Consider the following 24,323-nt stretch of genomic DNA (forward strand, 5'->3'; position numbering starts at 1 on the left):
GGAATAGATGTTTTTCATTTCTTTTTGCAGTCAAAAATTACAGTAATAAGTCATCTTCAAGGCAAGATATTGCACTATTACTCAGAATAGCCAATCTAGTCTGGGGGGAAAAAGGAAAATGCTACTTACCAGTATGCATATGTTCTTGGCATGTGGAGCTGCAGAGTCGTACACTATGCATTAGATCGCCACCTGGTGTTGGGCTCGGATGATTGCAGGTTGTTGTCTTCATGGAGAAGTCTTTGTAGTCATGATATAGGTGACTCCTCCCTTGGACAATACTGCGCATGGGCATCGGCTCCATCCTTAGATTGTTTTTCGCCATGATGGGAAATGATGGAGTTACTAAAGATACAGTAAGAAAAAAAGGATGTCTATGCGTGTGCATCTAAGTAAGATGAGAACTGGAATGGATACAGGTCCGGGGAGGCGGGAGGGTGTGTACGACTCTGCAGCTCTACATGCCAAGAACAGATGCATACTGGTAAGTAGCATTTTCAGTTCGAGGTATATGAGCTGCAGATCGTACACTACGCATCGATTGTGCAGCAGTGTCTCCCCTAACGGTGGTCGCCTGTATCCATTGCAGTAGTCTGAAATAATGTTCTATTGACAGCCTGGCCTACTGCAGCTTGCTGCTTGGCTTGCACATCAACACAATAGTGTTTAGTGAAGGTGTTTGGTGTAGATCATGTTGCTGCCTTGCATATGTCATCTAATGGTATATTTCCTAAGAAAGCCATAGAGGCTCCTAGCTTGCGAGTGGAGTGGAGTGTGCTCTAGGAGGAACTGTTAGCGTGCGTTTAGCTTTTTGATAGCATATCTGTATGCACTTTGCAATCCACCTTGCAATCCCACCCTTAGAGATAGGGTTGCCTTTGTGTGGAGGAGAGAAAAATACAAAAACTTGTTTTGTCTTTCGAAAGGATTTGGTTCTATCTATGTAGTATAGCAGAGCTCTTTTAACATCTAACGTGTGTAAGGCCGTTTCTGCTACAGAGTCTGGGTTTTGGAAAAACACAGGTAACTCTACAGATTGGTTTAAATGAAAAGGTGTGATAACCTTTGGAAGAAATCTTGGATTAGATTTGAGAACCACTTTATTAGTATGTATTTGAAAGAATGGTTCTTGTATAGTGAACAATTGTATTTCACTTACTCTTCTGAGAGAGGTGATGGCAACAAGGAAAGCAGTTTTCCATGTGAGAAATTGCAGTTCACATTCATGCAGAGGCTCAAAAGGGGGTCCCATGAGTCTCGTAAGGACCACATTTAGGTTCCATACTGGAGAAGGTGGCAGCCTGGGAGGGATTATTCTTTTTAATCCTTCCATAAATGCTTTGATTGCAGGTACCCTAAAAAGAGACAAGTGTTGTCTGTTTTGTAAATAGGCTGCAATTGCTGCAAGATGTAGGCGTATGGAAGAGTATGCCAAATTAGACCTTTGTAGATGTAAAAGATAAGGAATATGCTACTTACCAGTATGCATCTGTTCTTGGCATGTAGGGCTGCTGACATTCATATCTGTGCATGGATCGCTGCCTAGTGTTGGATCCGGATGATTGCACCTTGTTGTCCTGGAAGAGTCTTCGAAGTATCACAAGATAGGTGACTCCTCCCCTGGACTACAGTGCGCATGGGCATATTCTCCATCCTCAGATTGTTTTTCGCCATTGTGGCAGAGATGGAGATAGTAAAGTAAGAGATGATCATGCAAAAGATAATGCTGCAGCTGCAACAGGCACTGGGGAGGAGGGCGGGCGATATGAATGTCAGCAGCCCTACATGCCAAGAACAGATGCATACTGGTAAGTAGCATATTCCGTTCGAGGCATGTACGCTGCTGAATTCATATCTGTATAGTCTGTAGAGCAGTATCTCCTCTAGCGGTGGTTACCTGTGCCAGCTGCAGCAGTTTGAAAAAGAGTTTTGAAGACAGCCTGGCCTACAGCAGCTTGCTGCTTCGCTTGCACGTCTACACAATAGTGTTTAGTGAAAGTGTGTATGGTAGTCCATGTGGCTGCTCTACATATGTCTTCAAGAGGAATATTCCCTAGGAAAGCGTTGGATGCCCCCATTTTGCACGTAGTGTGTGCTCTTGGGGGAACAGGTAAAGTGTGTTTAGCCTTTTGATAACATATTTGAATGCATTTAACAATCCATCTGGCTATTCCTGACTTTGATATGGGATTCCCTTTATGTTGTGGTGAAAAAGCAACAAATAATTGCTTTGTTTTTCTAAATGATTTCGTTCTGTCCACATAATAAAGCAGAGCTCTCTTTACAACCAGTGTGTGTAGGGCTCTTTCAGCTACTGTCTGTGGATTTTGGAAGAACACTGGCAGTTCTATTGATTGATTAATATGGAAAGTGGATATGACCTTTGGCAAAAACTTAGGGTTTGTTCTAAGTACTACCCTGTTAGCATGTATTTGCATGAAGGGTTCTTGAATTGTTAGTGCTTGTAGCTCGCTAACTCCCCTGAGTGATTTAATGGCAATCAAGAATGCCACCTTCCATGTTAGAAATTGCAATTCACAGGAGTGTAGAGGTTCGAAAGGAGGTCCCATAAGTCTGGTAAGTACTATATTTAGGTTCCAGACTAGGGAAGGTGGGTGCTTTGGAGGAATCACCCTTTTAAGACCCTCCATAAAAGCCTTGATTGCTGGTACTCTAAACAGTGAAAGGTGTTGTCTGTTTTGGAGATAGGCTGCTATAAAAGCGAGGTGTAGTCTTATGAAAGAGTGTGCTAGGTTGCATCTTTGAAGATGCAGTAGGTAACATAATGTTCTGTATGGAAGCATCTAATAGGTTGATTTGGTTATTGTTGCAGTAAATAACAAATCTCTTCCATTTAGCTGCATAGCATGCTCTAGTAGTTTGTCTCCTTGCCTCTTTTATGATATTCATGCAGTCTGGAGGCAAGTTAAGGTATCCAAATTGTAAGACTTCAGGAGCCAGATCGCTAGGTTCATCTGATTGGGATCTGGGTGTATGATTTCTCCATGATTCTGAGTTAGAAGATGGGGTGCGAGGCGTAGCCTTTGATGAGGAACTACTGAAAGCTCCAGGAACGTTGTGTACCATGGCTGTCTCGCCCATGTGGGAGCAACTAGGATCATTGTGAGTGACTGTTGCCGTAGTTTGCGTGCCACCAGCGGAATCAGTGGTGCTGGGGGAAAAGCGTAAGCAAATCTGCCTGATCAGTTCATCTATATCGCATTGCCCTGTGACAACGGATGCGGGAACCTGGCGGCAAAGTACCGGCATTTTGAGTTTTCTTTTGTGGCAAACAGGTCTATCTCTGGGTGCCCCCCCTTTTTGAAGAATGGCTGGAAAACTTGGGGGTGAATCTCCCATCCGTGTATTTGTTGGCTGTGTCTGCTGAGCAGATCCGCTATTTGATTGTCTTTCCCTGGGAGGGGTTCTGCCAGGAGAAAGATGATTTTTGGAATTGCCCACTTCCATATGCTCTGTGCCAAGTCGGACAGGTGTGGAGAGTGTGTTCCTCCCTGTTTCTGGATATAGTACATGGCTATCATGTTGTCCCTCCGGATCAACACAGTCTTGATGTACAAGTATTTTTGGAATGCTTTTAGGGCTAGGAATATTGCTAGCAACTCTAGTTGGTTGATATGCAGTTTCTGTTGTTTGATTGTCCAGAGCCCTTGTACTGTGTATTGAAGTAGGTGGGCTCCCCAACCTGTTAGTGATGCGTCCGCTGTTAGTACTAGTTGTGGAACTTGCTCTTGTAACAGTCGCCCCTTGGAAAAGTTTTGTGGGTTCCACCACTGCAGAGAGTTGTAAGCGCCACTGTCTACCAACACTAGGTCTTTTAGTAGTCCTTGAGCTTGGTTCCACTGTCTTGCAAGGCACTCTTGCAGTGGACGCATTTGAAGTCGGGCATGGGGGACAATGAATATGCAAGAGGACATCATGCCTATGAGCTGCATGAAGACTCGAGCTGGCAAAGAGTGTTGTTGCAGAATTTTGCGAATGAGCATCTGCATGCTGGCTATCCTCGCCGAGTTTGGATATGCCTTTGCCACTGAGGTATCTATAGTAGCTCCCAGATATTGTTGTGTGTGGGATGGTTGTAGATGCGATTTTGGGTAGTTTATTGAAAAACCTAGGCTGTGTAGCAGCTGAAGTGTTTGAGACGTGTCTCTTACACACTGTTCGGACGATTTTGCTTGTATTAGCCAATCGTCTGGGTATGGAAACATGTGGTGTTGCCTCCTGAGACGTGCAGCTGTTGCTAAGCATTTTGTAAACACTCTTGGTGCTGTGGTTACCCCGAAGGGGAGAACCTTGAATTGGTAGTGTTGACCTATTGTGAACCCAAGATATTTTCTGTGAGCTGGATAGATGGGTGTGTGAAAATACGCATCCTTGAGGTCCAATGTTGCTAGGAAGTCTCCTTGTTGGAGCCACGGGAGCACTTGCTGTAGTGTGATCATATGGAAGTGCTCCGACAGTATGTATTGATTTAGGGGTCTGAGGTCCAATATTGGTCTGAGAGAGCCGTCCTTTTTGGGAATAAGGAAGTATAGTGAGTATACTCCTGTCCCTTGGTGTTGGAAAGGGACTGGCTCTATGGCCCCTTTTTCCAGCATGCATTTTACCTCTTATTGTAGCAGGGTGATGTGTTTTTTTGACATAGGACGGTGTCTGGGTGGTATGTTGGGTGGAGTAGAAGTTAGTTCTAGGCAATAACCATACTGGATAATTTGGCTCACCCACCTGTCTGTGGTAATTGCGTTCCAGACTGGTAGGATTTGTTGGATTCTGCCTCCGACCGGTGTTAAATGGTCTGGAGGTAGTGTGATGAAGTCACTGTTTTGCGGCAGTGGAGGCTCTGGTGTTATTGCCTCCTCGTCCTCTTCCCTTATTATTGTTGCCCCTATAACATCCTCTGTTGGAGTTCTTGTTAAAGGAACCTTGGGTGTGGCTTTTGTATGTAGACAAGGTTTGTGAAGTATTGCCCCGTCTAGCGCCTCTGTATGAGGAGCGTCGAAAGGAACCTCTGTGTTGTTGAAACTGCAATGCACCCATTGATTTTGCAGTTTCTGTATCCTTTTTCATTTTGTCTAAAATGGTGTCGACTGTAGGGCCAAAAAAGAAGTCTTGATTGACTGGTTGGTTAAGAATGGTAGATTTCACCTCGTTCTTAAAGCCGGAAATACGTAGCCATGCATGTCTTCGTAGTAAGACGCTAGTGTTAATGGACCTGGCTGCAGTGTTAGCTGCGCCAAGCGCACATTTAATGAAGGTGTTTGTAATAAATTTCCCCTCTTGTATGAGGTCATTAGCTTGGGTTTTGAAAGGCTTAGGCAGGTGTAGCATTGAACTTTCAAGCTGGTCATAGTGTGCTCTGTTGTAACGAGCTAGTAGAGCCTGTGCATTTGCAATTCTCCATGAATTGGAAGCTTGTGATGCTACCCTTTTACCCGAAGCCTCTAGTATTTTGGACTCCTTATCAGGAGGTGGAGCTTCTCCTATTGTCTGTGAGTTGGCCCTTTTGCGTGCTTTAGCCACTACTAGTGAGTCTAATGGTAACTGACCTCTGATATAAGTAGGGTCTGTAGGGGCCGCTCTATATTTCTTTTCAATCCTGGGATTGATTACACGTGCCCTGGCTGTATCTTTAAATATATCTGGTGCGTGTTTTAGTACCCCTTTCAACATAGGAAGTGTTCTGACATTTTTCTCTTAAGTAGGGAATGTGTCAAATAGAAAGTCTTCGTCTATAGGGTCATTGTGCATGTCTACGTTGTGGTACTGCGCTGCCCTATCTATTAGCTGGTTGAAGACAATGGTGTCGTCAGTAGGTGACGGCTTTGTTGGGTATGAGGAGGTGTCAGGGATGGGATGCGTGTCGTTTGGATCAGTCTGATCATCCCATGGTTCATTTTGAGGGCTAGGATCCTCTGGGTAGTTATAATCATCTTGAGGATCTTCCCCCTGTGTTATCCTCATTGTAATCTGAATGTGTAGTAGAGTAAGGAGCAAAAGGCGCAGTAGGCATAGTGGGATAGAAAGGAATGAAAGGTCTAGAGGGAGAAGTCCCAAAGTCCTTTTTCTTTAGAGGAATGGGGGAATAAGAGTCCGTGTCCAATGGCCTCTTTTTTCTGTGTAGGCTTGTGACTTTACCAGTCTCAGGGTTTATATATAATTTTGTCTGTTCCTCAGATGGATCTGGATGGAAGAGTTCTTCTCCCACTGTCCGTGGCTGTGTCGTTGACTTTGTTGGCTTAGTCTTTTTTGGATCGACTGTTGCCTTCGGGTTGACAACCTTTTTTGGTTCGACGACTTTCGGTGCCTTATTGCTCTTTCTCGGCTCGGCCTCTTTGTCCGGGTCGACGACTGATTGCGGAACGACTGGATCTTTAGGTTCGATGCGCTTTCTGTGCTCGACAGGTTTTTTAGGTTGACTGTCTTGTCGAGTCGATGACTTTTTTCGGATCGACCGGTCTCTTAGGAGCACTTGTCTTTGGTTCGGTGCCTTTCTTTGGCTCGATAACCTTCTTTGGCTGGACCACAGGCTTCGGTATGACGCCCTCTGTGTCGACGACCTTCTTTGGTTCGGCGACCTTCGGCACAGCGGCCTTCTTTGGGTCGACTGCCTTCTTCGGTTCGGCGCCCTTCGGCTCGGCGGCCTTCTTTGGTTTGGCGCTTTTTGGCTCAACGGCCTTCTTTGGTTCGGCGCTCTTTGGCTCGACGGCCTTCTTCGGGTCGACGCCCTTAGGCTGTACGGCCTTCTTCGGTTCGACGCCCTTCGGGTCGACGACATTTTTGGGTTCTAGAACCTTTAGGCGATGTCTCGACCGGAGCCTTCTGTAACGGGGTAATTGGTGTCAGGGGCAATGTACTCACGGTTTGCCCCGGTGGGATTTCATCATCGGAGTCCGAGTGGTCCTCGACTGTGACGAACTCTAGATCCAAATCTTCCGCTTCTGGAAGTTCTTGTTCATCATCGAAGATGTTGTCTGGTTCCGGTGCCTGTCGCTGCATCTCTTGCCTAGCGGCCCGTCGAATCAGGATGGTTTTCTTCAAACGGAATTGAGCACAGGCTGGGCAGGTTTCTTCCTTGTGGTCTGGTGATAGGCACTTGTTGCATACTGTGTGTTTGTTAGTATGCGGGAACTTGGAGTGGCATTGTGGGCACCTTTTGAATGGGCTCCTTTCCATCGACAGCAGGCTCACTTGGCGTCGAAAAGGCCCCACGGCCCGTGTCGACGACCGGGTCGAGATGGAAAGTTTGATCGAGTCAAGAAGTACCGAGCGAGAACAATACCGTCGAAGTTGAAGGTCTTTTGGCCTTTAGAAAAGTTTATTTTCGATTCCGAAGTTTGAGTATAGGAATAACAACCAAACCCAATGGCGAGAAAAAACAATCTGAGGTTGGAGAAATGCCCGTGCGCACTGTAGTCCAGGGGAGGAGTCATCTATCTCGTGATACTTCGAAGACTCTTCCAGGACAACAAGGTGCAATCATCCGGATCCAACACTAGGCAGCGATCTATGCACAGATATGAATTCAGCAGCTCACATGCCTCGAACCAAATGATATTTTGGATGGAAGCATCCAGTGGATCAATGTGATTAGGTTTGCAATATATTGCAAATCTTTTCTATTTGGCGGCATAACACGCTCTAGTAGTGGGTTTCCTTGCCTCTTTAATGATATTCATGCAGTCTGGTGGTAGGTTAAGATAACCAAACTCTAAGACTTCAGGAGCCAGATCGCCAAATTCAATTGGTTCGGGTCTGGGTGTCTGATTTCTCTATGGTTCTGTGTTAACATCGAGGGTGTGAGCTGTAACTTTTGATGTGGAACCAGAGAGAGATCTAGTAGTGTGGTGAACCACGGCTGGTGTGCCCATGTGGGAGCTACTAGAATGAGCTTGAGAGACTGTTGTTTGAGCTTGCGCACCACTAGTGGAATGAGGGGGAGAGGCGGAAAAGCGTACGCAAATCTGCCTGACCAGTTCATCCATATTGCATTGCCCTCTGACCTTGGGTGTGGAAACCTGGCGGCGAAGGTTGGGCATTTTGCATTTTCGTGGGTGGCAAATAGGTCTATGTGTGGGTACCCCCACTGTTGGAAGAATGGTTGAAGAACTTGTGGATGTAGTTCCCATTCGTGAATCTGTTGTGACTGCCGACTTCACAGATCCGCTATCTGATTGTGAACTCCTGGAAGGTGTTCCACTAACAGATATATGTTTTGAGAAACGACCCATCTCCAAATGTTCTGTGCGAGCTGGGACAGTTGCAAAGAGTGTGTCCCCCCTGTTTTTGTATATAGTACATTGCTGTCATATTGTCCGTCCGGATTAAGACAGCTTTGTTCTGTACTTAAAGTTGAAAAGTTTTGAGTGCTAAGAATACCGCTAGCAACTCTAGATGGTTGATATGCAACAGCTTTTATTGGTTGTTCCATCGACCTTGAGTCGTGTGGTGTAAGAGATGGGCTCCCCATCCTGTGAGGGATGCGTCTGTTGTGAGCACTATTTGTGGAACCGGCTCGAGGAACGGCCGTCCTCTTGTCAAGTTTTTGGTGTTCCACCATTGCAGAGAGCGATGCGTACGGCTGTCTACCAACACCAGGTCTGTGAGCTGACCTTGAGCCAGATTCCACTGTCGTGCTAGACACTCTTGTAAAGGACGCATTTGCAGTCTTGCATGTGGCACATAAAGATGCAAGATGCCATCATGCCTATTAATCTCATGAACACTCTTGCTTGGAGAGACTGTTGGTGTTGAAAAGTTAAGACTAAGGCTTGGATGCTCTGTATCCTGGCTGGACTGGGATACGCTAGAGCTGTAGATGTGTTTATGGTAGCTCCTAGATACAGATGCACGTGCGAAGGCTCTAGGTGCGACTTTGTGTAGTTGATCGTAAACCCTAAGTCGTGCAACAGTTTAATTGTCAGCTGAGTGTGTTGTACACATTGGTGGAATGATTTGGCTTTTATGAGCCAATTGTCCAGGTAAGGGAAGATGTGTATCTGTTGTGTTCTGAGATGTGCTGCTACTACTACTAAGCACTTTGTGAACACCTGTGGAGCTGTTGTGACACCAAATGGAAGGACTTTGATCTGATAGTGCTGTCCTTGTATTACTTCCTGAGAGCAGGATGTATTGGGATGCGAACATAGGCGTCCTTTAGGTCTAGCGTTGAAAGGAAACCGCCTTGTGGCAACAGTGAGAGCACTTGTTGCAGAGTGATCATATGAAAATGATCTGATTGTATGTAAGGGTTGAGGAGCCTGAGGTCGAGAATTGGTCTCAGTGTCCCGTCCTTTTTGGGAATTAGAAAATACAGCGAGTAAACCCCCGTCCTCTGTTCCTCTAATGGGACTAGTTGAATAGCATCTTTTTGTAGAAGTCCTACTACTTCCTGTTGAAGAAGAGTCAGGTGATCTGCAGGGATAGGACGCTGCCTGGATGGTATGTTTGGGGGGTTGCTGTACGTTCTAGGCAGTAGCCATGTTGGATAATCTGTTTCACCCACCTGTCCGTTGTGATGGAGTTCCAGACAGGAAGGAACGGTGTTATTCTGCCACAGGAGTGGAATGCTGTTGGGGAGCAGAGGGAAGTCACTGTTTAGTTGTGTAGGAGGAGCGATTGCTGTTGTTACCGTGTCCTCTTCCCTTGTTATTATTGCCCCTGTATCCTCCTCTAAAATATCCTATGTTAGAGGATGTTTGTGTTTGTGTCTTGAAAGATGTTGCTGTGTCTGCTCCAGTCTGCTTGGAGCCTACTCTATAAAAGGAGCGACGAAAAGAACCTCTAGTCTGTGTGGACTGTAGAGCTCCAATTGACTTTACCCTTTCCGTGTCTTTTTTTATTTTCTCCAGTGTAGTGTCTACTTCTGGACCAAATAACTGGTTTTGGTTAAAAGGCTGGTTCAAAATTGTGGTTTGCACCTCTTGTTTGAACCCGGAAATGCGCAGCCATGCATGTCTAATGAGTATCACGCTAGTATTTACAGCTCTAGCAGCTGTGTCTGCGACATCTAGTGCACATTTTATCGAGGCATTTGATATTAATTTGCCTTCTTGAATGAGCTCAGTTGCCTGATCTTTATACTGATCTGGAAGGTGCTGCATTAGTGTCCCTAATTGGTCGTAATGAGCCCTGTCAAAACGTGAGAGAAGGGCTTGTGTATTCGCAATATGCCATATATTTGTAGCTTGTGCAGCAATCTGTTTACCTGACGCATTAATAACTTTGGATTCCTTGTCTGGTGGGGGCGTTTCACCAGAAGTCTGAATTTGCTCTTTTCCTTGCATTGGACACCACCAAGGAGTCTAGAGGAGGATGTCCCTTAATATAGGTTGGGTCAGAGGGTGCAGGCCTATATTTCTATTCTATCCTTGGATTCAGTACCCTAGCACGTACAGGATCTTAGAACATTTCTGGAGCGTGCTTAATGACTCCTTTGATCATGGGAAGAATGTGAGTGGATCTGTGTGATGGCTCAAAAGTATCTAACAGAAAATCCTCCTCAAATTCATCAGAGTGCATTGTAACATTGTGGTAGATAGCTGCTCTGTGTATGAGGTGATTAAAGCCAATGCTGTCCTCTGGAGGAGAGGGCTTTGATGGGTATATCTGTGGATCCGGGATATCAGGCACATTATGAGGTGGAAAAGTATAAACATCCTCATCTAAAGGATATGTATTTGGGTCTGCATTCGGATCCTCCCCACCACCTAAGTCCTACTCCTCATCAGTTTGTGGTGAATGTGAGGATGCGGGAGAGGCTACAGGAGAGATTTGAGGTGAAATGTAAGGAGGGATAGGAGAGGAAGGAGATGCAGGAGAGGGAGGGTGCATAGGGGAAGTTGCACAGTCCTTTTTGGCTGGATCCACAGGTGTAGGTGGTGTTTCTGCTGGTCTCTTCTTATGAGGTATAGCACCTACATGTCCAGTCTTTGGGTTTATGTAGATCCTCTTTTGTTTAGGATCTGGTCTGAACAATTCTTCCTCTTCAACCTTCTTCGGCGTCGATTTTTCCGGTTCCGACAGAGGTTGTTTTTGTGGTTTTGCCTTGGGAGGTGTAGCAGTGTCCTGTGGCAAAGTTCTTGGTGCCGAAGGTGTTGCTTTCGGCTTGACAGGGGTGTTCGAAGGCTTCGGAACCTCGGGATCCGGCCTTGCGGGTGTTGTCACCGGAGCGGCAGTCTTCAGTGTGGAAGCTGACTTTCCATCTTTATCTTTGGAAGTCGACGGCTTCGGTGCCGAAGAGTCTTTCGGTTTCGGTACCGAAGAGTCTTTCGGTTTCGGTGCCATTAGTGTCTTTCGGTTTCGGTGCCGAAGAGTCTTTCGGTGCCGAAGAGTCTTTCGGTTTCGGTGCAGAAGAGTCTTTCGGCTTCGGCGCCGAAGAGTCTTTTGGCTTCGGCGCCGAAGAGTCTTTTGGCTTCGGCGCCATTGGAGGTGGTGGGATCGCCACGTGTGGTTTGCTCGGTGCCGAAGCACCTGAAGGCATAGTTGTCTTCCTCAGAGCCGAGCTCGAAGTCTGGGCTTTAAGAGGGAGTGCTTGGTCTCGACTGGGCCCCTTTGGGCAGAGTGCTGACTTTCGCCTTTGGCTTGGGCAGTGTATGGGGGGGCAGAGGTACTCACGGGTTGACGTGATGGAATCGAGTCGTCAGAGTCCTCTGCCTCTAATATGATCAGGAGATCCGGCGAATCATCTTCTTCTAGAACGAGCGGAACCTCGCCATCGAAGATATTCTCGGTGCTGGGGCTGATCTCCCAGATGGTCTTCTTCGATCGGTAGGACGCACAAGCTGTGCAGGTCGACTCGTTGTGATCCGGCGATAGACAGAGATTGCAAACCTCGTGATAATCGATATGCGGGAATTTTGCCTGGCATTTCGGGCATTTCTTGAACGGAATTCTTTCCATGTGGTGTATGCCGCACGGCGTCTATAGGCCTAACGGCCCAATTCGATGACTGGAATGGAAGTTTTGTCGTCGAAAAGCCCTGTCTTCGATGTCGATGGTAGTTTCTTGAAGTTTGTGGAAGTTTTGCGCTTCGAAGTTGCTGGAAAAGTTTTTCTAGCCGGAGCGGAGAAACTTTCCTCTGAACCCAGTGGCGGAAAAAAACAATCTAAGGATGGAGCCGATGCCCATGCGCAGTATTGTCCAAGGGAGGAGTCACCTTTATCGTGACTACAAAGACTTCTCCAAGAAGACCACAACCTGCAATCATCCGAGCCCAACACCAGGTGGCGATCTAATGCATAGTGTACGATCTGCAGCTCATATGCCTCGAACACAAAATTAACATTTTTGCAAATGACCATTACTTTATGCAATTTTAAAGTACAAAAATCCTGAGAACCGTGGACCCGGCATTCAAATGTAGCTGATACCAGCCTACTGCATTCAAAATGAGGAGACAAATCTTAAAAGAACCTGGTGCATGCAAACTTAAAACAAACATTGGCAAGGCCAATAGGTGTCACCTTTATATGAAAGTGTTAAGCTGTTTTCTTTGCCAATGCTTGTTTGTAAAGCATAGTTAATAGAAAAGTTTAAAAAAAACACTTCAACATATGGGAGAAAAAGCAAACTAATCTTGAGGAATCTCGAAACTTTCCAATGAATTCAATATTGTCAGTCTTTATAAATAGAATGGTTTATCTTCAAAACGTATCACATAGGGGACTAAATACAATTTAAAAAGAATAAGTGTTAGAAATTAAAAATCATGCTTGCCAAGGTCCAATTTACTTTTCAGAGCACTCAGAAATGAAACAAAAGCTCTGGCTATTTGCTGCTCTGCATCAGCCTGTGGAGCCCATTAGTAGCAGTTCACCTTTCCCACGATTCCATGAATGTTGCCTTCCTGAGCCAAGACCTGAAACCAACCCACCAACTACCCAGTAAAGCCTGCTCTGAGGTCAAGCTATAACAAAAATAAACTAGTTGCTGTGAAATCCAGAAAAGCTGGGAAGGGTGGGAAGCAACACAAAGCACTGGGATAAGGACGGGGTTATAAAATGAGGAAGCAGTACATTAAGGAGAGAGTAAGAGAACACATGCACTTCAATGGAAAGCTCAAAGAAAAAAATAGTTCCCTCATGTGTAAATGGGGAAAAAAGCTGTGGTCCATGAGAGTGACTAACACAATAAAAGAAAACCATTAAATAAGAAGCAAGCAAATAAGATTGACAAGCACACTAACAAATGATGTGCAATTGGCTGACCCATTGTCCATTGTAAGTGTTGGTACTGTACAGAAGAGGTTTTTGACAACAGATAGCTAAATTATGTGCTGTAAAGAAGATTAAGACGACATACCATACAAGCAGAGGCTTTATTCCATCTTTGAACCTCTTCCGACACTAAAGTAAATCTAACAGAGTAAATATTCTAAGTCTTATTATGGAACATACAATAGTTTGTAGGGGTGAATAGGGGTGGAAGGGAATAACCAGAAGCGATTATATATAGACTAATAGATGGGTAACTGTCAATTACAGTGATTGTTTTCAGCAAGGAGTCCTGAGTGACGTCAAATAGACAAGGAGAGCAAAGCTTGAGTTGTCTATGATGTCACTCAGAACCCAGATGTGAAAAACATCCCTGTAATTCCCTTTTAATCCATCTATAATTCTATGTTATTTATGCCCCCCACCCTGTAATCATCTGCACATGCTTTCAACTGCTAAGCATTGCTGAGGTGTCATGGAGGAGCCAGACATAACATAGCCTCGGTTATGTATCCCGGTTCCAAAGTTAGTAAAAACATTTTTTTTTTTTAAAAGAAAATTAAATACACACCTCACCTGCTATCATTGACCACCCCCATACCACCTTTCCTGCCTTCCTTCCTTCCCCTCTTGCAGCTGGACTGTCTGCTGTCAGTCAAAGCAGACAAGCAGCTATGGCAGGCTCTCATGGAAACAAATCAGCCAGGCCTGGAAGGACTATATGAAATCACAACAGTGGGTAACAAGAGTAGTTATCAACTGTTGCTATATCATAGAAGTGGATTACGTGATTCAGAAACTGAAAAACTAGGCTCTTTACGAGAGCCACACATGTAATGGAATGTAAGGTAGATTGGTAGATCGCTGCTTGTCACCTGTGAGGGGATCCAAGCGCTCAGTAGATGAGGGTAGGCGTGTGGTGAGGCCTGGCCTAAATACTCAGTCTTGATGATCCAGCAAGAAAACTGTTATACCCTACTTAAATGTATAGCATGTACTCTAGCCCTGCTGCCTCTAGCTGCTCAGCCAGAGTGTGACTTGGTCTTAGAATGTTGGTGTGCCTGTGATGCGTGAAATGCCTGGGTGACTGAGTGGGATGAATGTGGCAGTTGGAGATGGGCTGAGCAGCTAGGCAGCCTGCTCCTGGTGGGGCTGGTACCACACTAGGCTGGCTGGAGTCAAGAGAGATGTATCCTGAATTGAAGACTTATTAAAGAAAACCTAAATATACATCCTGGCTCCGGGTGTCTTTCTACATAGGACACAACATTATTTTGTGAGCCATGTTTTTTTACATTGGTTGGTCCCTGGCAGCCCCTTTGACGTGACAGTTTAACTGCAGCTGTGTTTTTATTTTAAATTGAAAGCATGTACCGTTGGCAGCGAGCGTAGTCTTACATGCTTCTGTGTGTCCTGCGACACCTCCATGGATCTCCTGTGACGTTGTGGGCAGTTCACAGTGAATTGTTGCTGAGGTACCTCCTGCATGCACTGACGCGCTTTGAGCCATTCGGCTTAGCTTCATATGTGTGCAGCCATCTTGTGTTTGTATGCAGCACTACACATCGGTGTTGGAGCGTGCTACCTGTTTATGTAGCCAACCATATGTGTTTATTTTTCTCCATCATTGGCCAGTCGTGGGGGACCTGCCTGTTGACTTTTAAAACTCAAGCATCATGAGCATCTGGTGCTCGTGCTGATAAATTCAAGAATGGCGAGGGGGGGTTAATAAATCTGGACGGAGTCCGTAAGCAAGATGAGGAAATGTTAATGTCATTCGGGGTCAATGTCTTTAGCATGGTGAATTGTTCTGATCCTGCATCCAGCTTATTTTGCCAACCTCGTACATTCTGCAATTAGTTGTTTCAATAAAGTTTATTGAAGCTTAGGGACTGCCAGAACAACGGCTGAGAGGTATGTCAGAGCTTTGGTCTATTACACGTACTGTATTTCATTTTGAGTGCAGTGTAGGATTGTTAAAAAATGTGAAATCGTTTTTTTAATGCATTTCTTTATTCACTGCTCTGTGTTACACTGCCATCTAGTGACATTTTCTCACGCTCTCAGTCCTGACAAAGTCTTTGTACTGATTACCTATGTAAACCTTTATAGTGTTGCCATATGTCATTATTTTCACAACTTGGCTTAGTGTGCTGTGTTTAAACCTATAGAGTTTTTATCTCTTAGAGGTTAGTTTCTGTAATTTTCTTCGACAGTACTGTTGATGTCGTGTTGCCACAGGTTTAATTTTTATTTGAGGATGGTTCTTCATTTATTCCTGGTGGGTGATCATCACAGTGTTCCCTTCCACGAGGGATGGCTGTGGGCTAGTTAGCCACTTATGTTTTATTGTTTGTTACTCCTACACGGGGTAGGTAACCCCTCCAAGGGGCTTGTACGTGGGTTAGTTCCCTTACGTATGTGCCTAGGTAAACTACGGTGGGTTGGATGTGGGTTTTAATCCCTTTTTATAGTTGCGCGCAGTACAATAGCGCATACCTTCACGGTTGGTTCTATGGGTGACGACCCATTTGTTTTTGTTTCCCTTTCTCTAGGAATTGAAGTCGCAAGGTGTTTTACCTTCAGCACTATTCAATGTTACGCTTATGGGCATGTGTGTTGTGGGGACTTTTACCCTTTTGCGTAATAGTGCTTTACGTTACAGCAAATTATACTTATTGCTACGTATTGTATTTCTTGAAATGTTACGCTGTTCACTACGATTCAATATGTTTAAAATTCTCTTTTTAGGGGGGATGGGGGATATTGCTATTGTTATGAATGTATCTTAACCATTGTGAGAAGTTGGCCTGATATATGATGTCTCCAATTCTGGGGGCACCTTGTATCAGTCCAAACAATCCCTTATGGTGGTGGTTGTAAGTCAACTTTATAGACAAGCTATCCTAGAGGTAGCATGGACTAAGCAGCCTTCAGGCTAAACTCAAGAGGGCATGTGAAGCCAGCTGTTTTACCAATCACAATCCTGTAATATCAAATGAAAGGACACCACACAAGTTATATACTATAAAAATATATGTATTTATTCTCAGAATAATCTTCTAGACTCTTTATGAGTATAAAAGCACAAGCGTTTAAACAAAAGCACAGTAAAACATATGAAAGTTGCACAATTATGGAGAAGGCCAGGGGCCACTCAAACCATATACTAAATAGGTGGTATAAGTATCACTAATCGAACAGTGGTGAGGCCTAGGGCCTGGGGGATCGCTGGGAGTAATCGGGACTAGCAATGCTGAAGTCGGGAAAAGCCCACGGGAATCGGGTGCAACGCTGAAAGCCCACGCATGCACCAATGCAAAGTCAATGGTGCGTAAAAGTTATCGAGTTACAGTTTTAGGAGTCTTCCGACTGGACTAGAAATGCCAAACTTTAGACTTAGACACTAGAGGTGTATACCACTACAGGAGCACCACCGTTCAAGAGTTACCTCACCCACAGGAAGCTGGTGCACAGGTGCAAAGTTGTGTCTGCTTTTCGTCGAGTAGATCTATGGAGCCTGGAGATGAAGATGCTGCAGGCGGCCAGAAGAGAAGTGTCCGGTGCGATCCAAGGGTGGATCGAAGATGAAGAGAACCTGAAAGCAGAGGGGACAGAGTCTGGGTCACTCAGCAGTGACCAGGGTGGAACCAGGAAGGCAATGTCGGGCGCAATCAGGTGGTTGTCGTGAAGCTCGTCTCCACTGCCACGTGGACTCTGGGGCACCGAGGAAGTCCAGGAGTGGATCACGAGCTGTCCCACGAAGGCTCTCGCTGTCTGCGGTGTCGGCTTCTGGATTGGAGCAAACAAACCTTGGCAAGCGCAACTCACGCAGGATTCGAAGATCGCTTCTTACTCGGACCAGGAAGGTCAGAGCGGGTGCTCCTTTTCAGAGGAGCGAGGGCCAATCCAGAGCAACCGGACTGGCAGAGCAAATTCAAAGGTTCGTCGGTACTGGGCCACTGGCAAGCGACCGGACCAACGCATCGAGCAGAAAGATGCAGAAGGGCCCCACGCAGCACTCGGAGAGTGTGGAGGGGGTAGCTTTGGTGCAAAAGCTGCTCAGGGCTGGGGCTTCTCAAACCCTAATGCACAGCGTCGATGGAGCCTCGGGAGCTGCACGTTCAGCACTTCGTAGTTTTTCCAAGGTGGCCGGCCCCACGCTTCAGGTCGCCTCCACGGGTCTCAGATTCGCTGGGACTGTGGATCGGGCTGTTGGAAGGCAGGAACGCTGGGTCTTGTCGATCTCTGTTGCTCGAGTTCCAGCGGGAACTGCAACAAAGCAAACGGTGAGGCGTGGATGGTGCCTGTTTGCACAGGGTGGTCACTCCTTGACCACAAGGGAGATTCTTCAGTTTTCCACGTCGAGTGGGATGCCGAAGGGTCCAGAGTTTCGTGTCATAAGTTTCAGTCAGGATAATCTGCGTGCACTAGCACTGCTCCCACCTTTATTCCAAATCTGTGGGCTGGATCACCTGCTAGGTCCCTCCTATGGGAGGGACCCAGGAAGGGGGTGGTTACACCCCTTTCCCTTTGTCCAGTTTCGCCAGAGCTGGGACTGGAGGGTCCCATCACCGGTTTGAACTGGACTATGCATGGGACACCTTGTGTGCCCCAGGCAGTGTCTAGTTTCATTCAACCCTCCCTGCTGCAATCCACTATCTCCTGTTTGGGGTGGTGTGACACCTCCCTGTGACAGGATGTCTATTGTCCAGGCTTCCCCTGCCGGAGTTTCGGTCAGCAGCAGGAGGCCAGACTCGTGTCTGTGGTAGCAGCATCCATTTTGTGATGCTGGGGCTTTGGTTAGATTTAACGACGTTTAAGCAAAGTAACATGTCTTCTCCCTCTAGAAGGGTGGAATGCTACCCCTGTCGCCAGGACTGGCGAGGGGGTAGTATTCCAAAGCGTATGACACCTTACACGACATGTTTTGATAATGCCAAACCAAAGTTAGCAAGTAACCGCAAGGATTATAATGCACTTAATAGTATATGGTATGGCAATATCCCGGAACAGTTAAGGGAATTGGCCCCGACAGCTGCAGACAGGCTCAGCTCATGCTAGAGCACCATCTCATATAAAACCAAGCACTCTGCCTCCAGGATTGTTAAGGCCTGCCATAGTAGTGACTTATAGGTATACATGTGTCCAGATATAGGTTTAGATATAGGTATACTATATCTAAGCAAGGGGTGATTACACCACCTTGCCCCAGCTGAGTGATCAGCCAGTTGTGTCAATTTGGATAGCCAGCCAGGGGTGGCAAAAGATATGCTGCAGCCCCTAGTAGGCCTTGGATGCATCTATGCCCTGGGCACCTATAGTGCACTGTACAGGGGCTGATAAGGTGACCCAAGCCAATTTAGTTATGCACCTAGGGAACATGGAATCCATTTTAAAGAGAGAGCAGATAGCCTGGGGCCCTTATTAGCAGAGAACTAGGCCAACTAAGTCGAAAACCAGCTAAACACAAGGCAAAAAAACTGGGGTAACCATAGTCCGGTATCCACCTTCCTACAGCCATCCTTTCTTTATTTAATGGTTATTTCTCTTGTGATTTTTTGGTCCACATTGCTGCATCCTTGAGAATGGTATCATTATTGATTTTTCTTGTTTTATGGTCCTACCTTCTTTGATGCTTTGTTGATTTTCTGCATCTTTGCGATTCGTTCCATTACTTTACCAGTGCTTAGTTTTCTTGTTTCCTTTTTGCTTTTGTTTAAGGAAAAAGGGATAATGTTATACCCTACTTAAATGTATAACATGTACTCTAGCCCTGCTGCCTCTAGCTGCTCAGCCAGAGTGTGACTTGGTCTTAGAATGTTGGTGTACCTGTGTTGCGTGGAATGCCTGGGTGACTGAGTGGGATGAATGTGGCAGTTGGAGATGGGCTGAGCAGCTAGGCAGGCTGCTCCTGGTGGGGCTGGTACCACCCTAGGCTGGCTGGAGTCAAGAGAGATTTATCCTGAATTGAAGACTTATTAAAGAAGACCTAAATATACATCCTGGCGTCTTTCTACATAGTGGTTGGATTGATGGGGTGGCGCACAGCTAGTCGTTGTATTTGGTTGATTAATGGGTTTTGTTAATGTTTGTGTAGGTGTTTAGTGAGTTTCAGGTGCTCCAACAAGTGACGTGACCGTCCATGCACGTCGTCATAAAGTACTGGTTCAGCGCGTTACACAAAGAGTAAACGCTTCCTTGATGATGGGCACACTCTTAGGGTTCGTCATATATAGACAGACTCCATTGCAGTTCTATGGGTTAATTTATTTATTGTTCATAAATTTTTCATATTCATTTTTTCACGAGTTTTTTTTCAAAAGTTTTTTTTCAAAAGAAATAAGTATTCCCAAGTTTTATGATTCGGTCACAAGGAAATCATTCATGAAGGTTTCAACACAATGCTCCAATGCATTTCGGGCTGGAAATGCCCTTTGTCTAGGAGCTCTGAAAACACAATAAAACGCTTTTACCATCGACAGTACAATACAAAATGTAAAGTAACATACACATTAATACATTTGCCTCGAGGGAAACAGATATGCAAGCGGGAGGGTTTGTGAACCTTATAGACCCATGTGGAGTGGTGTGGTCGAGGGATGCTGGTGGGGGAGTGAGGTTGGCAGGGTTCGAAAAAACGAGCACTTACGTGTCGTGGTCAAAGATTGGGACAGACCCTGTGTGGGGAAATGGGTTGAACAGCGGTTAAAAAACAGTGCCGATCCAGCGTTAAGCGGTGCTAACGTGGGTCGCGGTCGGAGCTCCGACTTACTTGAGGATGAAGTGGCGAGTCGAATCAGGATTCCATGGCGGAGGACCGACGGAGGCTAGCGAAGGCTTGGCGGAGTTGGGGAAGTGTGGTGGGTGTACTACGCGAAGTTATGGTCGCGGAGTGAAAGTGTAAACATGAATGAAGGACTGGGGTAGGGGAGGAATGTGGCGGCCATCTTGGAAAGGTGTGGGGGAAGGTGTCGGCATGGTGTTTAGAGTAAACAATGTGTGGGACTTCACTCTCAAGCTAATATGACAAAAGACTACAGGGTGAAACACAGGTACCACGGGGGGTACTATAGAAAGCAACTGAATTCAGTTCGATCGTTAAGACCGTGAGGTTTCAATGCCTGCAGTCTGTAAATCCATGCGGTCTCGCGCTGGAGGAGTGCTTTATTATGGTCTTTTCCTTCTTTGCGGACAATTTCTAGGACTAGGAATTTGAGTTGAGCCACGTTGTGATTGAATTCATTAAAGTGCATTGCAATGCTGGATTTCTGGTTGTTGGTGCGGATGTTAGATTTAGGTTCGTTTAGGCGTACTTTGATTTTTCTTGTTGTTTTGCCCACGTATATCTTGCCACATGGGCATTTCAATAGATATATCAGGTTAGTCGAATCACATGTAGCACTCACGTGTAGTTTGATTTTGAATCCTCTCATGGGATGGTTGATACTGTTGCCCTTGATGATGCTGTTGCAGCTGTTACAATTGTGACATGGACGTGTGCCAGTACTGGGAGTTTGTTGAATGGGTTCTCTTGACAAGATCTCTTTGAGGTTTATTGACCTTGTATATGCAAAGATTGGTGGATTTTCAAAGAGTTTTCCGAAATCCGGTTCAGACGATAATATGCGCCAATGCTTAAGGATGATGTTTTCATATGTTTTGCTTGAGGTTGAATATCTAGAGACTAACACTGTTCTGTTCTCCTCCTTTTGTTGTGGAGCCTTTGAGGGCTTCTTGGCGTGTAATTGCAGATGCTTTTGTTATGGCTTCTGTTACTGGTTCTTGTGGATACCCTCTGTTGATGAATCTCATGGCTGTTTTGTTCATTTTGATTGTGCATGTGACTGGGTCTGGTCAATTCTTCTGGTGAAATGAATTCTTTTAATTCTTCCTCTATTTCGGTGATTTCTTTGGTTAATTCAAGTAGAATAGTAGAAAGTTCCTCCACAATTAGGAGGATTAGGTTGAGACTACATTTGTTTAAAATTGCGTTCCACCATTCTTGAAATAGTTTGTAATTCTTACATAATGAGGGCTTAAGTGCAATCCGTAGTCCTCGGGGTATGCGCAGTGCTCGATGATATTTGATGAGTGTATTCGCATGAAGTTTTTGATTGATTCTGCGTTTTGAAAGTTAGAGTAATTGTTTCACACATTGTTCCTTTGTCCGGCTTGAGGTGGTTTGGGTTAAGTCTTCGTTGATAAGAGCGTAAATGCGTTCAGTTTCTTCAGTTCTAAAAGCGAGGGTGCTAGCTCGGGCTTCAGTTGACTTTGATATTTCTTCGTACTGCATGGTGCAGTGGTGTAAGGGGCATGCTGCCTGCCTTGCAGGCGGTGCGGGATCTACAAAATGGTTGGATTGATGGCGTGGCGCACAGTTAGTAGTTGTATTTGGTTGATTAATGGGTTTTGTTAATGTTTGTGTAGGCGTTTAGTGAGTTTCAGGTGCTTCAACAAGTGACGTGACCGTCCATGCACGTCGTCATAAAGTACTGGTTCCGCGCGTTACACAAAGAGTAAACGCATCCTTGATGATGGGCACACTCTTAGGGTTCGTCATATATAGACAGACTCCATTGAAGTTCTATGGGTTAATTTATTTATTGTTCATACATTTTTCATATTCATTTTTTCACGAGTTTTTTTTCAAAAGATTTTTTTCAAAAGAAATAAGTATTCCCAAGTTTTATGATTCGGTCACAAGGAAATCATTCATGAAGGTTTCAACACAATGCTCCGATGCATTTCGGGCTGGAAATGTCCTTTGTCTAGGAGCTCTGAAAACACAATAAAACGCTTTTACCATCGACAGTACAATACAAAATGTAAAGTAACATACACATTAATACATTTGCCTCGAGGGAAACAGATATGCAAGCGGGAGGGTTTGTGAACCTTATAGACCCATGTGGAGTGGTGTGGTCGATAATCGCATTATCCTTACGTGGAACATCAATGAACATGAGATCACTTTTCTAGATGTCCTGGTCAGAATCACAAAAACTGGATTGGAAACAGATCTTTTCAGAAAAACAACCGACAGAAATAACACAGTACATTTCACCAGTTTTCACCAACAATCACTTAAAAGGAACTTACCATTTAGCCAAATGCTAAGAATCAAACGAATTGTATCAGACCCAGTCACATGCACAATCAAAATGAACGAAACAGCCATGAGATTCATCAACAGAGGGTATCCACAAGAACCAGCAACAGAAGCCATAACAAAAGCATCTGCAATTACATGCCAAGAAGCCCTCAAAGGCTCCACCAAAAAGGAGGATAACAGAACAGTGTTAGTCTCTAGATATTCAACCTCAAGCAAAACATATAAAAACATCATCCTTAAGCATTGGCGCATATCGTCTGAACCGGATTTCGGAAAACTCTTTGAAAATCCGCCAATCTTTGCATATACAAGGTCAATAAACCTCAAAGAGATCTTGTCAAGAGAACCCATTCAACAAACTCCCAGTACTGGCACACGTCCATGTCACAATTGTAACAGCTGCAACAGCATCATCAAAGGCAACAGTATCAACCATCCCATGAGAGGATTCAAAATTAAACTACAATTGAGTGCTACATGTGATTCGACCAATCTGATATCTATTGAAATGCCCATGTGGCAAGATATACGTGGCAAAACCACAAGAAAAATCAAAGTACGCCTAAACGAACATAAATCTAACATCCGCACCAACAACCAGAAATCCAGCATTACAATGCACGTTAATGAATTCAATCACAACATGGCTCAACTCAAATTCCTAGTCCTAGAAATTGTCCGCAAAGAAGAAGGAAAAGACAATAATAAAGCACTCCTCCAGCGCGAGACCGCATGGATTTACAGACTGCAGGCATTGAAACCTCACGGTCTTAACGATCGAACTGAATTCAGTTGCTTTCTATAGTTCCCCCCGTGGTACCTGTGTTTCACCCTGTAGTCTTGTCATATTAGCTTGAGAGTGAAGTCCCAAACATTGTTTACTCTAAACACCATGCCGACACCTTCCCCCACACCTTTCCAAGATGGCCGCCACATTCCTCCCCTACCCCAGTCCTTCCTTCATGTTTACACTTTCACTCCGCGACCATAACTTCGCGTAGTTCACCCACCACACTTCCCCAACTCCGCCAAGCCTTCGCTAGCCTCCGGCGGTCCTCCACCATGGAATCCTGATTCGACTCACCACTTCATCCTCAAGTAAGTCGGAGCTCCGACCGCGACCCACGTTAACGTTGGATCGGCACTGTTTTTTAACCGCTGTTCAACCCATTTCCCCCAACAGGGTCTGTCCCATTCGTGTGACCACGACACGTAAGTGCTCGTTTTTTCGAACCCCGCCAACCTCACTCCCCCACCTGCATCCCTCGACCACACCACTTAACATGGGTCTATAAGGTTCACAAACCCTCCCGCTTGCATTTCTGTTTCCATCGAGGCAAATGTATTAATGTGTATGTTACTTTACATTTTGTATTGTACTGTCGATGGTAAAAGAGTTTTATTGTGTTTTCAGAGCTCCTAGACAAAGGGCATTTCCAGCCCGAAATGCATCAGAGCATTGTGTTGAAACCTTCATGAATGATTTCCTTTTGACCGAATCATAAAACTTGGGAATACTTATTTCTTTTGAAAAAAAACTTTTGAAAAAAAACTCGTGAAAAAAGGAATATGAAAAATGTATGAACAATAAATAAATTAACCCATAGAACTTCAATGGAGTCTGTCTATATATGACGAACCCTAAGAGTGTGCCCATCATCAAGGATGCGTTTACTCTTTGTGTAACGCGCTGAACCAGTCTTTCTACATAGGACAAAACAAAAACCAATGGAATAGCCAGGTCTTCAGCTTGGGGAAGGGAATTCACAAAGTGAGGAGGAGGCCCTGATGTGTTGTGGGAGGTCTTTCCAGGATTTGGTGGCTTGGTAGTAGAATGATCGACCTCCTGTTATGCTTCTGTGGATGCGGTATGTGGGCGCATGAGTGAGAATGAGAGTGATGCGGAGCGAAGTTGTCTGGTGAGTCAGTGGAAGTGAAGCAAGTGATTGGGGTAGGAGAGTTCTGTGTTGTGTAGTGAC

At 45.2% G+C, this 24,323-nt stretch overlaps 1 protein-coding gene and 1 pseudogene across 18 annotated transcripts in view; both read right to left on the bottom strand.

Annotated features, from left to right (window-relative positions):
- AFDN (afadin, adherens junction formation factor) overlaps positions 1 to 24,323 on the bottom strand; it is a 2,152,715-nt gene that overhangs the window by 2,004,356 nt on the left and 124,036 nt on the right. The window lies entirely within an intron of this gene.
- On the bottom strand, positions 96 to 5,979 carry LOC147708335 (uncharacterized; annotated as a pseudogene).

Source organism: Lissotriton vulgaris, chromosome 6, assembly GCF_964263255.1.
Source record: "Lissotriton vulgaris chromosome 6, aLisVul1.2, whole genome shotgun sequence".
Lineage (NCBI taxonomy): Eukaryota > Metazoa > Chordata > Amphibia > Caudata > Salamandridae > Lissotriton > Lissotriton vulgaris.